This window comes from Nymphaea colorata, chromosome 1, assembly GCF_008831285.2.
Source record: "Nymphaea colorata isolate Beijing-Zhang1983 chromosome 1, ASM883128v2, whole genome shotgun sequence".
Lineage (NCBI taxonomy): Eukaryota > Viridiplantae > Streptophyta > Magnoliopsida > Nymphaeales > Nymphaeaceae > Nymphaea > Nymphaea colorata.
The window spans coordinates 7762840-7778539 of record NC_045138.2 but is presented as its reverse complement, the minus strand read 5'-3'; the positions used below and the strand labels follow the sequence as shown (position 1 = coordinate 7778539).

The 15700-nt window shown below is 35.5% G+C and overlaps 1 long non-coding RNA gene across 1 annotated transcript; it reads right to left on the bottom strand.

Moving 5' to 3' along the window:
• Positions 1-6217: 6217 nt before the first annotated feature.
• LOC116245817 (uncharacterized) lies at positions 6218-8673 on the bottom strand. Its single transcript, XR_004170602.2, has 4 exons — positions 8476-8673; positions 8234-8363; positions 8046-8138; positions 6218-6462 (listed from the first exon to the last, which is right to left on the bottom strand). It is a non-coding gene; the product is annotated as an uncharacterized LOC116245817 (long non-coding RNA).
• Between the last annotated feature and the right edge of the window lie 7027 nt (positions 8674-15700).

Genomic DNA, 15700 nt, shown 5'->3' with positions numbered 1-15700 from the left:
TCTATTGTTTGTAGGAAACATCAAGGAAGAATGGTGCAACTTACCCCACACCCCCACACCCTTTTTTTTTTTTACCACAATCAAGGCTTCCATGATCTAAGGACTCATGTTCAAATCTTGGAGATGTCACTGTCACATTCCGGTGCACTCTACCTCTGGATCGTAAGATGTCCCGAAGCATGCTTTGTGAACCTAAGGGAGCGGGCACATGAAATGAACTTGTCCCTTTTTAGGGTAGACAAAAGGCTTGCTGACTGGAAAGCGGTGATCCTTTCTTATGCAGGCCACTTGTGTTTAGTCCGGCATGTTATCTAGAGTGGTGTTGGTTTCTGGTGCTTTGTGTTTATGCTGCCCAAAAGAGTTTTGGGCTTCAATGGCATGATTCTTTTTTGAGGAGAGGGAGCAGGAGTTCTAAGAAGGATAATAACCTCATTGCTTGGTTGCATGGAATTCATTGTGTAGGCCATATGTAGAAGGAAGAGTCGGAGATTCTAAGTCTTGTAGAATGGAGCTGGGCAAGGGCGACAAGGTTAGCTATAAAAGTCTATGCCCAGGCCACTTTCTAGGCATCATTTTGTTACAAAAAATATGCTATGCTGAGGGGATTTTGGAAAATCAAGGCTTCCATCAAGCATTCTTGGTTCTTTAAAGGGTGTGTGAAATGCTTGAGGCTGGTAAAGGACAAAGTAGCTTGGAAAATTGGTGGAGGGGAGGTGAACTTCTAGTATGATAATTGGGCAGGCAAAGTTGTTGCTAATCTCATGAATGTAAAGGAGCTCTTTTTAATGGGTAGGCACTCAAAGTTTTTTATTAAACAGGTGCTAGATTCTGACATTATCCTTAACCCAAATTTTAAAAAGATGCTCCTTAGAGTGGATGTAGAAATGCCTTAGCTGGGTCCAAGCAAAGATGTTTAGTTGTTTAATGGGATGGAAGTTGGCCAGCTAAAGCAATATGAGATTGCATTAGAACTTGGAGAGGAGAAGAGAAATGTCAAGACTGGATGTGGTGGGGGAATGCCCATAGTAGAGGAAGATGGTTTACTTATGTAGCTTTCAAAGGTAGGCTTCCAACTTTGGATCTCTGAAAAAAGGAAAGGTCTGCAAATTGCTAACTAGTGTTGTATATGCTACAAGGCAGAGGAATATTTTGCAGCACCTTCTCTTTGAGAGCCATTTAGCTTGTAGGGTTTGGAAGATTATTGCCAAGAAATTTCAAAAGAAATATGTAAAAGGGACCAACATTATAACTGAGTTGAAGAGGTGGTTCAACTATAATTTTAAGCATGAGTGGAAAATGGAATGTTGGCAAGTATGTTTTCCATAGTATGGTGTGGGGCATTCGGAAGTGCACAAATGCACTGATTCTTGGCTCTCACAGTAGATCATTTGTGAGATTGTGTTAATAGATTTGGTATATCTGTTTTAAGAGCTTCCAGGTTTTTCTTCTCATGAAGCAAAGGGAGCTAAATGATATGTTTTGCTGGACCAAGACCAGAATGTTTTTGGGTCAGAGAATTACTTTAGGAGCAACATAAATGCACATTCAAATAGCCTCAGTGGCAATTGGTGGAACTCAGTTGGTGGCTGTTGTAGAAGATGCCCACCCGCCACTCTTTTTGTTGTTGCATAAGGTGCCCACTCTAGAGTCTGATATTCTCAGCAGTATGATGCGTCAACTTAACTTCTCTAATATTGCCTAGTGTGGCTGAAAGATTGTCAAGAAGGAAGGGCGAGGCTAGACAGTGTTTTGTCTAGTATGCAGCATATTGTGCACATTTTTCACATCATGAGAGAGAATCCAAACTTGGATACTCTCTCCCTTCTCCTTCATGGTTGATTTGTAAGGCTATTTTACTTGTGGTGTCCTAATCTACAATTTTTTTTTTGTATACTTATGTATAGTGTTATTTTGCTTGAGGCATTCTAATAAAATTTTGGAGGGATCCTCTAGTAGGTTTGATACGGAACTCAAAACCAACTAAGACAGCATTGATTTACATATGATAAACATAATGACCACTTGGTTTTAATTCACTTTATCAATTTGAACTCAAATTCAGCTCAAAGAAAACACTCAGAACTGACATCAGAATGAATGAACTCAAACCAAACTAAAGGAAGCTTGATTTATACATGACAAACATGACCTTGGCTTGGTTTTTATCTCACTTTATCGAATTGAGATCAAATTCAACACAAATCCTTTAAAACATGAGAGTGAAAACACTCAGAATTGAATCGAACTCAAACGAATGAACTAAAATTGAACTAAAGGAAGCTTGATTTATAGACGATAAAGAATGGTCTTAGTTCAGTTTTAGCTTACTCTTTAGGGTCGAGCTAAAATTCAGTTCAAACCTTTAAAAACAGGAGAATGAACACACTCAAACTGAATTGAATTCAAACCGAAATGAATGAACTCAAACCGAACTAAAGGAAGTTTGATTTTTGATAAACATGATCCTAGCTTGGTTTCAGCTCACTTTTTTGGGTTAAGCTCAAATTCAACACAAACCCCCAAAAATCGAAGAGAGAAAGACCTAGTGGAAACTTGCAAGTTAGTATAAGACTGAAACTTAGGCTGAGTGACTCAAAATAAGTGAAATAAAACTTTTTCTTAATTAAGGTAAACTTGTTTTGACTTGGTTGAGCTAATGATAATAGTTTTGAGTTCCGAGAGATGATTTGAGCTACAGGAGAGTTAGATTAAGACTGGAATAACCTTGGTGAGCTGACTTTGGTGAGTCCTAGAGTCATGAAAAGTTGAGAAAATATCCTAATTGCTTAAATGTTAGGCAGTTCTCAAAATTTTTGTGAACAATCTCTTCTTTCCCGCTTAAGATGCCAGGATACATTGGCAAATGGTAAATTTTAGCTTAGACAACATAGGTGTCTGGGTCTAGGTGGTCAATGATTGTGTAAAAAGTGTTTGTCTGACTTAGAAGTGCTCTTTGTTCTTGAAATTTGGTTTTTAAAAATCAATTTGAAAATCTCATGGTGAAGGGTAAAAGTGTCATTTGGACTTGCAAAAATTTTAGGTGTTCACATATGTGACGTCATACCAAAATTTGTTTTATCTATCGACAAAAGTCTTTTCAAGAAATATTGTACCTACACGCCTTTCAAGAAATCTTATACTCAAAATATTGAGAAAAATGAGATTAATGTTATTAATGTCACATATTGATGAAAACCAACCCTACTGTGATAGAGACCCCACACGCCTAGGTTCAAAAATCCATATTAGGCCTATGATTAAGCATAAATGTTGAGAACTCATTCCTGATGTTTTCATATTATTTGTATTCGTTTGAGGGTTGAAATTGTCTTTTAATGAGTCTATGTGCCTTTAAGGTAGAGGTGAGTAGACTTTCACTTAACTCACCTACATGAGGGTAGAATTTCAAGCCACTTAGTATGAGAAAAGTTTATCCTCTAGAGCACTCATGAATTCAAAATTAGCACATGGCTTTATAATGTGCCAATTAAAAATCTATACAGAATATTGCCTTAAACGTTATTTGTGGAGAAATTTTGGATTAATATAAAAAGAAGCTGGGTTCAAGGTAAGTCCACCAAGTATCTTACTCAATTTATGTTTCTATCACTATATAAGGATTCAAATCCATAAGACATCCATACTTATGCATAACTTTTAATCGGCAAATTTAAACTAGTGGGGAATTGTTAATAAAGTTTCAAAATAAATTTTTCTAATTGAAATGAATAAATAAATTATTTTCTAAACGATATGTATTTTCATTTGTTTCTTTTTATGAAAAAGTATGTTTTGAAAGGGTGCGTTGTTTAGGTTTAAAAGTTTGTCACTCTTCATTTTGAAAGGTTGCAATGTATGAGGTTTTTTCATGAAGGGTTGCATCTTTTTAATACTTTTAAATTGTGGCTTTTGGTTTTTCTTCTGAGATTGGCAATTTGAGTGAATACCTTTTTGTGTACTACTAGAGCTAAAACTACCATATGTGCCAGACATGATCTCTTGAGGTATTGTTCTAGTTATGTCTTGGGAACAAATGACATTAGCATTTTCACAACTTAAGAATGTTGAATGTACGATTGGAGTTCTAAAGAGTGTCATGTTGAATGTGCCTCTAAGCTTATATATCTCTTTTATTTTCCATAATTTTCACCAACAATGTCTACATGGGACCATGGTTATATGCTCCAAATAACGTCAAATTATTGAGAATCGTTTCTTTGTATTAACAACCTAATGCAATCGACCTTTTCTCTCTCTCTCTCTCTCTCTCTCTCTCTCTCTCTAACACAAAGGCAAAACTACCTCAATGAGGGCACCAATGGTGATTATGTATGTTCCTGAAAAAAGGGAAATATCCTGTACCTTCTTCCCTGAGTCAATGCTCGAACCAGCACATTAATCAATACTTAAATAAAGAAGATCTAGTGCTTGTAAATTCAATTGGTTACTGTGCATCACAATTTGATGTTAAAAAAAAAATAATGAACTTATTTCAAAGAACATGGACTAAGTAAATATATATATATATAACAATAGAAAAACCGTCTCTAGTACAGACACCAGTAAATAAAAATATATATGATGATCATCATCCTTCTTATAGCCTAAACTTCAGAAACATCAATCAACTCTAGATTTCCAATAATAATGAAAACTTAACTTAATTATTTTATCAATATCTTTCTTACTTTAATATTCAATTCTCGACATTAAACAAGAAAAATAATGCACTTAATCCGCGCACAAGTATCTTGTGAATGCGGTCAGTTTTCTGGTTGACATGATATATCGATTGACGGACAGAAGTCAGCTCATGCATGCCATGTCGGTTTGTACTAGGCTTGATTTGTACAATCCTCGCAAGGAAGTTCATCCCATTATTTAGAATGCTTTGGTAAGTTCCACGGTTTTAATTGTGGAAGTGGGGATCTTCACTACAAGGCCACAATAGCACGGGACTGTAGTTCACTACAAGGCCACAATAGCACGGGACTGAGAATTAGCTCTAAAAGGCAGAGCCACCTTGTAAAAATAGGATCATCTTTAGAGGATTGAACAGTTATGCTACCACTAAATAAAATTTTTTAAAAATTTTTACATGGGGCAACCTGAGATTTTTGAAAATGTTAGTAGGTAATATATATATATATATATATATATATATATATATATATATATATATATATATATATATATATATATATATTCCAAACCAATTAATGCTGCCCCCCTTTGCTTGTGCTCCTGGCTTTCGAGACCTTTTTTATAAAATAAAAAAAGAAAAAAAAAAACTCCCACTTCTTGAAATGATTTAGGTTAGAGAAAACCAATCTCCATAAAATGGAAAAAATTAATGAATTCAAAGCATATGCAAAATGGGACCAATGACATACACAAATGAACTAGGTTGGGGGCTATGGATTCGACCCAATGATTGGGGTAAATTCATGGTACAATTGTTCAAATGATACATGAATCTGTCTCAATCTAAATGAGTCTCCTGGTGCATTCACAAAGTATTCCTGCTATCCAACAACCTCTTCAGGGTAGCTTTGGCGTTCTATCTGACTATATATTTCAGGTCTAACTATGGATAGATGGATGGTGATGAGCATAAGTATGTTTCATGTATTCCTGTAACATCTAAGTGGGCAGATGAAAAAGTTGAAAAGCTAAGCACTCATTTGTAAATGAGTTAAAACTTAGGTACCCCTTTGTGAATTATGCTTTTTGTATATATGAACACCGTGGGCAAGGATACTAACCTTACACGACGTTTGATCGCTGTCCACTGGGACAGGATAGACAGGACATCCTGTCCATTACACTATTGTTTTGTTTTCATTGACAATGGTGTTTCTTGTTGACAATGGTGTTTCTTGTCCACCGTTTGATAATTTTAAGAACAGAACACTATGTTCTTCTTGTCTAGCGTTTGTTTCGTGTGTGTATATTTTGTCTGTTCTGTCTGATGTTTGTCTTTGTCTTATCCGATCTATCTATTCTGTCCGATGTTTGTGTCTTCCATGGTTAATTCCTGTTTGGTGTTTGTTTATATTTGTTCTTCTTTAATCAATTTTGGCTATTATATTTGTTCTATCCACTATATGATATCTTATTTTTTGAACATGTTATATCAAAACAAGTATAAATTTCAAATCAAATTATATGCAAATCAGTACATTCGATAACACGATTCATAATATTATAGCAAAATCAACTATTTCAATACATTCATATATATATAACAAAACATTATTATTGTACAATGTTTAAACATCTATATAGTCACCAGTATCAACTAAAACTACAAAATACAAATTGTTTAAAATATTCAATTGTTGTAAACCATAAAACAAAAACAACTATGACAACTTGCTAGATAACTAGTCTTCTGTCCTGCACACTACGCTTCTCATCAAATCCATGTAATACTTTAGAAGATGCATCACCGTCTAGTTCCTGCATTTCAGAAATTTAAAAGACAAACAAATAATTAGATTATCATCATAAAATATTAAAATAATCAAATATAATTAAAACAAACAAGCTGCATATTGGAGCTTTGATGTGAATAACAAAATATAATGCGACAAAGAAAAGTGACCGGTAGTCCTCAATCAAGACAAAACACATATAATTGGGTTATTCTTATTTAACAGGCTCCCAGAAAAGGCAACACACAACTAAAATGAATGAATGCTAGCTGATTTGCCAAGGTTGCTCCAAGTGAAACAGGCAATCAAGCAGCCTCAGATGATCTTTCTAAATTTTAATTGTTATGCAACTTTACTAGTGTATCACATGATTCACATTCAGATGCCCCAATGAGAAATGTTTTGTACACATATTTCCTTAGGCAGCATTGAATTTCTATAAGCAGGGACTGTAGTTGAGATTCAGATCATATGGAGAAAGATAGCATGAGTTGATGAGAATTGAGATTCAAATCAAAATCAAATGGCACTAGGGAAGCGTAGAAATGAAGAACCATAGAAATATAGAAATCCTGAGCAAACAGCAAAATGAACAATTATAAAAGAAAAATTACAATGTACAACTATGTGCCTGTACTTATGATAAGAACGTATGAATTTCTATGTAATACCAGTTGCTGATTAGTGTTGCTAAACTAAGCAGCAACTGATTGATCTGATTGAGAACTTGAACACAGAGAAGTATACGCCGAACCATCTAAAGTCACTTTCTTTCCATCGGAAGATTAAAAATCACCTTAAATAAATTTCGGCATTATTCATAAAACACTTGTTAGTTTTATTCTGCACTACGAAAGACGAGTTGAAGATACAAGACTGAACGAACTGAACTGAACCTTTAATTTCCTCCAACCTTGCAAACTGAGAATAGATATAGAAACATAAAGCTGGAAGTCTAGCGTATTTCCCAGCAGCAAACTTATCAACATTAAAATCAGCAAGAATATAGAAAAAATAGATTTATTAACAAAATAGGCCCTCAAAATAAGATATTTACCTCTTCTAATATGAAAATCTATACGGAGGTATGCTCTTGCCACATCAATTTCCATGTTTAGATTTCTAAAATTATATGAATAGTCTATGAAAAAAATGTATCTGGTACTGACCAGAAATAGCTGGATTCCAGCTACATAAAATCCTAGCCCAACTAGTCATATAAATAAACTGGTTGCTTTACACATTCATACATGAACATTCATAGAAGCATAGCTCAATCTCTTGTTACCAAGAGCCTCTTCCTCTCTATTCCTATTTCGTCCTGCACCTCCGTTCATATTAAACCGTCCAAAGAGTGGTGCAGTCGGCAGATTCTGCAATCGAACTTCAATACCAACCAAATACGAGTTCCCAATCATAGCCACAGTGGCGTTCGTCTATAACGTCTAGCATCTTCATAACGTCTAGCATCCAAGTGCTTGGGCAATTTCTGGATTCTTGATATAAGATAGACAACGTGATCTATAACATTGGTTCGTAGGCACGAAACAATACAAGCATTTAATAGTACGAAACCAAAGAGCCGGAGGTTCTCTGCAATGTATTTACCTACGTGATTGACAAGTGATTCGATGGTGGGCGACGATTCCTCAGGCACAAACAACTTTTAGACGAGCAGCGAGCGAAGAGGATGAGGCCGGACTGCGCCTCGTTTTTCAGGTCCACAACCAAAATAAAATCAATCTTTGCACTGTACAAGGAAAAAATGCAAAACCCAAAATCTTCAATGTAGTCACCTGTGCCGATTCCTCGGGCGGAGCAGAGAGGCGCAGCGATGGTTCCTCAGGCGGAGCAGAGTCTGCGACGTCAAGAAAAGGAGGCGTGACGTCCCCTTCCTCAGGGGCCACTGCGAATGCTCTCCTCTTTCTGAAGATCGAAAATTCGTCTGAGCACCCAAATCCATCGGAGAGGGGAAGGGCGATGGGCAGGTAGGAGAAGAGAAGATTAACAAAAACAAAAAAAAGAAGGAAACGCTCACCTATTTCTGTTCGACCAAAGGCAGCACGTGGGGCGAGAAGGGCAGCACGGGGGCGAGAAGGAGGAAAAGGAGAGAAAGACGACTGGGACAGGTGCAGAGATAGAGATAGAGGAGAAAGGCAGTTCAGGGGCGGAGATGGAGGAGGAGAGAAGGTTGAGGGATGGAGGTCGGGGGCTCGAGGTTGGGAGTGGGAGGAAGTGTTCTATTCATTCTTCATGTTCAGCATGTCCTGTGTCCAGCGTTTGATGAAAAAAAAAAAGATAAGCGTGTCCTCTTTTGTGCGTGTCCTATGACATCAAATGACGTCTTAGGTATTTAGTACCGCGTACCCTTTTTTGTGGAATTTTTGTTCAGCCTTTCATTTTTAGGCACAAATTTTCTTCAAACATAAAAAATTCACGTGTCCAGGTTTGTGTCCTTTTATTTGATGCTATTTTTATGGGTTTTCACATTAATGACCATATATTTACATGTACATGACACAGAACTACTACCGTTACTCAGGCGCCTCATGTGTCATCATCATGTGTTGAACATATCTAAAACGAAATGGGGGAAACGATAAGACCTCAGGATGTTAGCAGTGACAAAACAGTAATTGAAAATAAATCAAGTAAATTTTAGAAAATAAATGCATTTCTCAATTCATAACCATGATTAGAGATGTCAACGGATCGAATTTCGATCAGATATTCTTAATCATATCCGATTATTCTAATATTCATATGTTCAGATTCAAATTTGAATAAAGAAAAGTTATATATGAATCTGAATCCAAAATCTGATTTTACAATCTGAATTCGATTTTTGTTTTTATATTCAAATCTGAATCCTGCTTTGAACCTGATTTTACCAATTTTCAAAATTTAATAGCAATAGAGACTGGATATTTATCTAAAAATAAATCTGATCCGAATCTGTATCCGAATCCGATCTGATCGGATGCTATGTTTTAAATCCGAATCTGATCTAATGTCTTGATCAGATATTAATTTCTTTTTTTTTTCATATCCGATTTGTTCAGATTGGATCGATCGGAGATCCTGTTCAAATCAGATCAAATTTAATATTCTACTCTTTGAATTCCCTTTTTATTCTTTTAGTGCTTAGCTGATTCTTCTTTTTACTAACGTAATTTTCTAATTTTCTTAGACGTTGAAGTGCCTTCAATATACTTTGTCTCGGAGTTTTAAACAAGGAGGTTTTTTCTCGAATATAATACAGTGGACTTGAAAAATATGAGAAAAAAAGAGTAATTTAAAAAAATTAAAAACTAAAAATAAAAAAAAATAAAATAAGTGAGATAATAATAAGATAAATGTCAAAAGATAAGTAGATTTGCAACAAATAAAAAATGAAAAGAAAACTGTTTGGCATTAAAAAAAAAAGTAAAAAAATGAAAAAAAGTGTTAAAACGCATTAAAAAAAATGGAAAAAACGTATTTTTCGTTTTTCACATTTTTTTTCAAAAAAACGTGTTTTTTTTAGTTTTAAATGGAATTTCATTTTCTGGCGTTTTTTTTCTTTGAAAATAACGCATTTTTTGTGACTACTGCAGACCATACAAGGAGGGAGGAGTTGGTCTATCAATGGTGGATGATACGAACAGAGCTTGGTAGCTAATTTGTTTTTCAAGGTATGATGTTCAGACGTTGAACATCTTTTACTATCACAGCCTATGGACTATGAAGGAGACAAAGAACACATGCTGGTGAGTGAGATGCGGATGGTTGAAAACCAGTGACTACGTTCATTGGTGATATTAAATTTTGGATCGATCTGTTGCGAGTCCTCCCTTTCAGCAGAGGAATTTGCCTTGTTTGAATGAAGTTTGAATTTGCCTTTCTGTTGCAGCAGATTTACATTCTGATCTCATTTTGTCACCAACACACAATATCGAAAGACCTGTAATGCGAGATGGTATATCTGAATTTCGGATGCACGGACAATAAATCTGTTGGCCAGGTTGGATAAATAAAACTTGCTCGACTTTTAAACAAGGACTTTTTTTTTTTCTTGGTATAATACTGTAAGGTTGAAAAAAATGAGAAAAATATGGTAAGTTTTTAAGAATTAAAAAAAACTAAAAATAAGTAAAAAAATAATAACACAAATATCAAAAAAATAAGTACATTTGTAACAAACAAAAATGAAAAATGAAAAAAAAACTTGTTTTGAATTAAAAAATGAAAAAAAAGGAAAAAATGTAAAAAAAACGCATTAAAGCGAGTTTTTTAGTTTTTTTCGTTTTTAACATTTTTTTTTTTCAAAAAAACACGTTTTTTAAGTTTTAAACGCCAATTTTTTTTATCACGTGTTTTTTCATTTTTTCTTGAAAAAAAAAACGTATTGTTTGTGACCATAACTAGAGGTGAACAATTCATCTCAAGTCCATACGCCTCTTAGAGCCGATTAATCATAATGAAGATTGGCTGATCAACAATATTTTGCAAGAATTTAAGCGTCACCACGTTAGCAGAATTAAGCTCTGTTCTCCTTCAAATCTTGGTTGAGCAAAGTGAGATAATGTTTAGAGGAAAGAGCTGTGCAGAATAGCAATCTACTCCGGCTTAAGCAGGTTAGCTTTTATATATATGAAAATAATATATATATATATAAATGTAGAGATGAGTTTTAAATGCATATCGGACAAGGTAGGGTCCTCAATACCATGCTTAAACAAGCTTGATCCAGCAAGGGCTTTTTATCGGACTAATCTGAATGTCAAATAGCCAACCTAAACCCGGGCATTACGTACGGGATACCCGACTTTTCATCGATTACCGAGCCCTTTGCCCACCCTGTCTGTCTTTGGTCACCTCAAATTTGAATCAGATTAACCGTGGTTGGATTTTTACCATGGTACATTTTTAAATAGAAAAAGCTGCATGCAATTTTGGATTCTCAATGCCAATGTTGGCCTTGGAGGAAAAAGTTTTCATGTTGCTTTATTTATCATATAGCGCTTTGATCTTATGAACATGAAAAACCCACTTACTATATTTGTGCATGAGAATTTTAAAAAAAAGGTAAACTTTGTGAGATTATTTGTCACAAACAGGTATTCTCTGGTGAATTTAAAGCACCGGGCTACTCTTCCGGTATATTTTTATCTCTTTTCGCAAACAATGTGGAAGTAGGAAAGATCAAGTTATTTGGCACATTTTAGTTGTACATTGTACATTATCATATGATATGGAGCATTTTACCTTAGCAAAATATTTAAGTGGGTTTCTGATGGCTTTGAAAAAACAACTCAAGGTGTATCCCTGTCATTTTGTTTGGGCTTAGGGATATCAATATATCCAATTTGAATCACATATCCAACCAAACCAATTCAAAAAAGTCGGATGAGAAAAAAAAATTAATATCTCATTAGAAGATTAGATCATATTCGGATTGATGAAATGACATCCGGTTGGATTTGGATCCGAATTCAGATATACATAAATATCTGATAGGATTCGACTTAGATGGGATTTATTTTTAGACAAATATCATATATCTAATGCTCTTACATTTTGAAAATTGGCAAAATTCAGTTCGAAATTCAGATTCGGGTTCAGATTCAGATATGACTTTCCTTTGTTCATCTCAAATCTAAATTCGAATCAAAATACGTGAATATCCAAAAAAAGCAGTATATTTGATTCATATCCGATTCGTTGACATCCCTATTTGGACTATAACAACGGATAAATGATGTCAGCTTTAACATAGTTTAGCATGCATAGGTCCAGAGGCAAGGCTACATTAGTTTTAGTTTGTATTTATTTTTATGTATCTCTTGAGGTTAACATGTATATTTTTATGTCATTTTATTTTTTGAGTTCTCACATTGATAACTCATAAGTATATTTTTAGACATTTTATACAGAAACACTGCCATGCTCAAGATGTACTCCTCATGAGTCAATATGGGCTGAGCAATTTGAGATCTAAAACAAAACGGAGGGAAAGCAAGCAGTGAGAAAACATCAATAATTGAAGTCAAACAGGGAAGCAAATTTTTAAAAGGAAAAATGAATTTTTTGATCGATAATGCATTTTTTGTTTTGTTTTTTTTTTCACTAGTTTGGCCTTTGGGGGAAAAAAAAATGCTGTTCATGTTCCTCTGCCCATCTTTACAAATTTCATTTTTATAACCATCCTTTTTGCATAGAGAACTAAACAGCACGTTGGTTCTATCCACTTACCAGCTTTGATTCAAACCAAGCCTGGTGAATAAAGGATATGATTTTAAACCAGATTAAGAAATTTGAGTCTGAAATCTAGTGTATATCCAACATGCTTACATGTAGTCAGGTATTGGATCTTAAGCTAAACAGACTTGGATATGGTACATTGGGCGAATGGAACTAAAATCCAAATCGAATTAGGTCAGATCCATTATGGGTCAAACTCGGCACATTCTTAATACGGCCATTATATGGGTGTTCACGAGCTGAGCTTGGCTAAAGTTTCAAATCCCAAAGCTCGAGCTCGGCTCGAGCATAAGAAGACTGGAACCTTCAACCTAAGACAAAAGGAAGCCCACTGCAGCAACTTTCCTTTTAAAAAAAAAAAAAAATTATGATAAAAGGAAACATCTTCTACATATTCTGTGGCACCAGCTTAAACGAGTTCATTCCTTAACTAAAACTCGACTCGAGTCCATTTTAAGCACACAAGTTCGGGTTGGCTCAACTTGTTGAATGTGGCTTTTGTGCAGAATTACTTAGAATGGCCGAATGTTCTAAGAAAAGTCTGCTGGCTTTTTTTGTTCATATAATGCTCTGATCTTGTGGATGTTAAAACTGCATTTATACACAAGATAAAAATGTAGTAACTTTTCTTAGAATGATGGTCACAAACAGCTAACCTGTTGTCAATCTAATGCAGCGCATGGCTGCTCTTCCAATAGAGTTTTTATCTCCACCAGTTTGGAAGAAGGAAAGATCAAAATGTCGGGCATTTTCTAGTTGTAGATTGTACATTATCATATGATATGAAGCATTTTACCTTTGTTTAATGCAAAATCTTTAAGTCTTGTTAGGGCTATAAAAAACGAGGAAAATAAGTCATCTCTAAGAGACTTTAACACCCAAGTCAAGATGTTGGTCATAACTTGTTAGTGTTAGGTGTCAGAGCCTGACATATAGGTCTGCACACAAGCCTGGTGGAGCGAGAGTTTGGCAAGCTTGAACTCTACTTGGCTCAAAAACTCCAGCTGGAGGTGGGCTCGAACTCAACTCGAGCTCCTTATAACAAGCTTGAGCTCGAACTCGACTCGTTTAACCTATTTAACTCGTTTAACATTAATTCGTTTAATCATTAACTCGCTCAACTCGTGTAAGCATTAACTCGTGTAACTCATCTAACTTGTGAAACCAATTATAAAAAAATATTATATAGAGTGTTGGTTTGGGAGTGTGAGTCAAATATAAACAAGTCGAGCTCCTAAAACTTGAACTCAATTCGTTTATCGTTTCAAGTATCATTGTAAGCTCAAACTTGGCTCGTTTATAAACGGGTCGAGCACGAGCCGAGTTTTTTTTATCGAGTTCGAGTCGAGCCCAAGTTGGTTCGGCTCGATGTGCAGGCCTACTAACATAGAGTCAATTGTCGGCCTACTGACATATAGTCAATTGTCGGTTCGCTTCTCATGGACGTCCACCTCCTCTATAAGCCTAAGCATGTATAGGTACTAAAAGAAAGGGTATGAGCCTTGGGGGTTTTATGCTGCCGGGCAAGCGACGGAACCTCTAGGGCTTAAGTGCAAGCTTGGGTTGAAGCGGGAAATTTGTTATTACTTAGTAGTGCTTCTTAGTCATTTTATTAGCTACATACAGAGTTCCTTTAAAAGGATCTAAAATTAGGCCACCATGTATTAGTGCCCTTCAATTAAAAATTTTTGTTTGCTCTGCCACATAAGTGATCTGGCTTTCTTTCTTCAAACTTTTTCCTCCCTTAAGCAAGAAAAAGATTCTCTTTTCTTGCACCAAAAAGCCTGTGATAACGTGGAGAAGAAAATCTAATTTCAGAAATTCAGCGAAAGTTCAAGATCTGGTTTCCATGTTTAGTATCCGTTTGTTCTTCCACTAGACATGAAATGTATAAATAAAAAAAAAGTCATTTTTGAAAATAGAAACAAGATGGGGACGCATTTGGAATTAAGTTATTGGTGAAGTGATGAATTTGGAAAGAGAAAAGAAAGTGAATCTAGAGCCTTTGATGCATTTTGGGATTTTCCACCTTCAAAAGTTTAATTGATGTTCTGCTTTTCCCGGACACGGCTCATGTTATAAAAGGAGGAAGTATTGAACTCTATGCTCTCTCTATCTTAAAGGACCCCGCATTCCCCTCTACAGTACTTGCCCTTTGACGTGATCTAAATTTTCTGGCAAGTTCCTTGTGAAATGTCACGCACCAATCTTACCTACCATGCGTCCATCGAATCACTTAATTAACCAACTCTTTTATTACTCTAGAAAGACTCAAGGGAAATTTTCATTTTTCTGCAGCAGAGAAGCTTTTGTCTTTCCTTCCCCTACACCTACTTTCTTAGGTAATGGCTATTTAAAGATAGATGCATTTACTACTTGAGGGGTAGTGATGCGCACCAGTTTTTGTAGGTAAAGTCTTTTGCTCATATTCAATGGTTTTGTTTCTCTCACTAAAACAAAAGAAAAACCAACAACAATGTGTATACCTGTATCTATATATATATATATATATATATATATATATAGAGAGAGAGAGAGAGAGACTTATGAGGTGTAGATTGTACATTATCATATACATGTCTGTGTGCATATATATATATACACAAGAGAAAGAGAGAGAGAGTGAGAGACTTATGAGGTATAGTATAACTAAGCATCACCGGTTCAATTCTCATGTGTACTATGCTTTTTAAGCTAACTGTGTTAGATGGTATACGTTGGGAACCATACTAAGCAGTCAAGTAACCTTGGAATTAGGTAAAGGATATTTCCGGCTCTCGTTCCGGCAGTCGTCCTCTCCCTCACCCAAAAACCTTTTGAAGTAGAGTGGCTTACCATTCTAATCCAAAAGCACTGTTCAATTTTAACCCCTTGGCGGAGTGTGGAGGCAACTCAATAACTAAAAGTTTGGCAGATCCACACCTCTCCCCAATTATTGATTTATCTATGTGGATATGGATTGGAGGAACAGGAAGACTGGGGAGTGGGGAAGAATGAGACAAACTTTTTGTGGAAGGGTA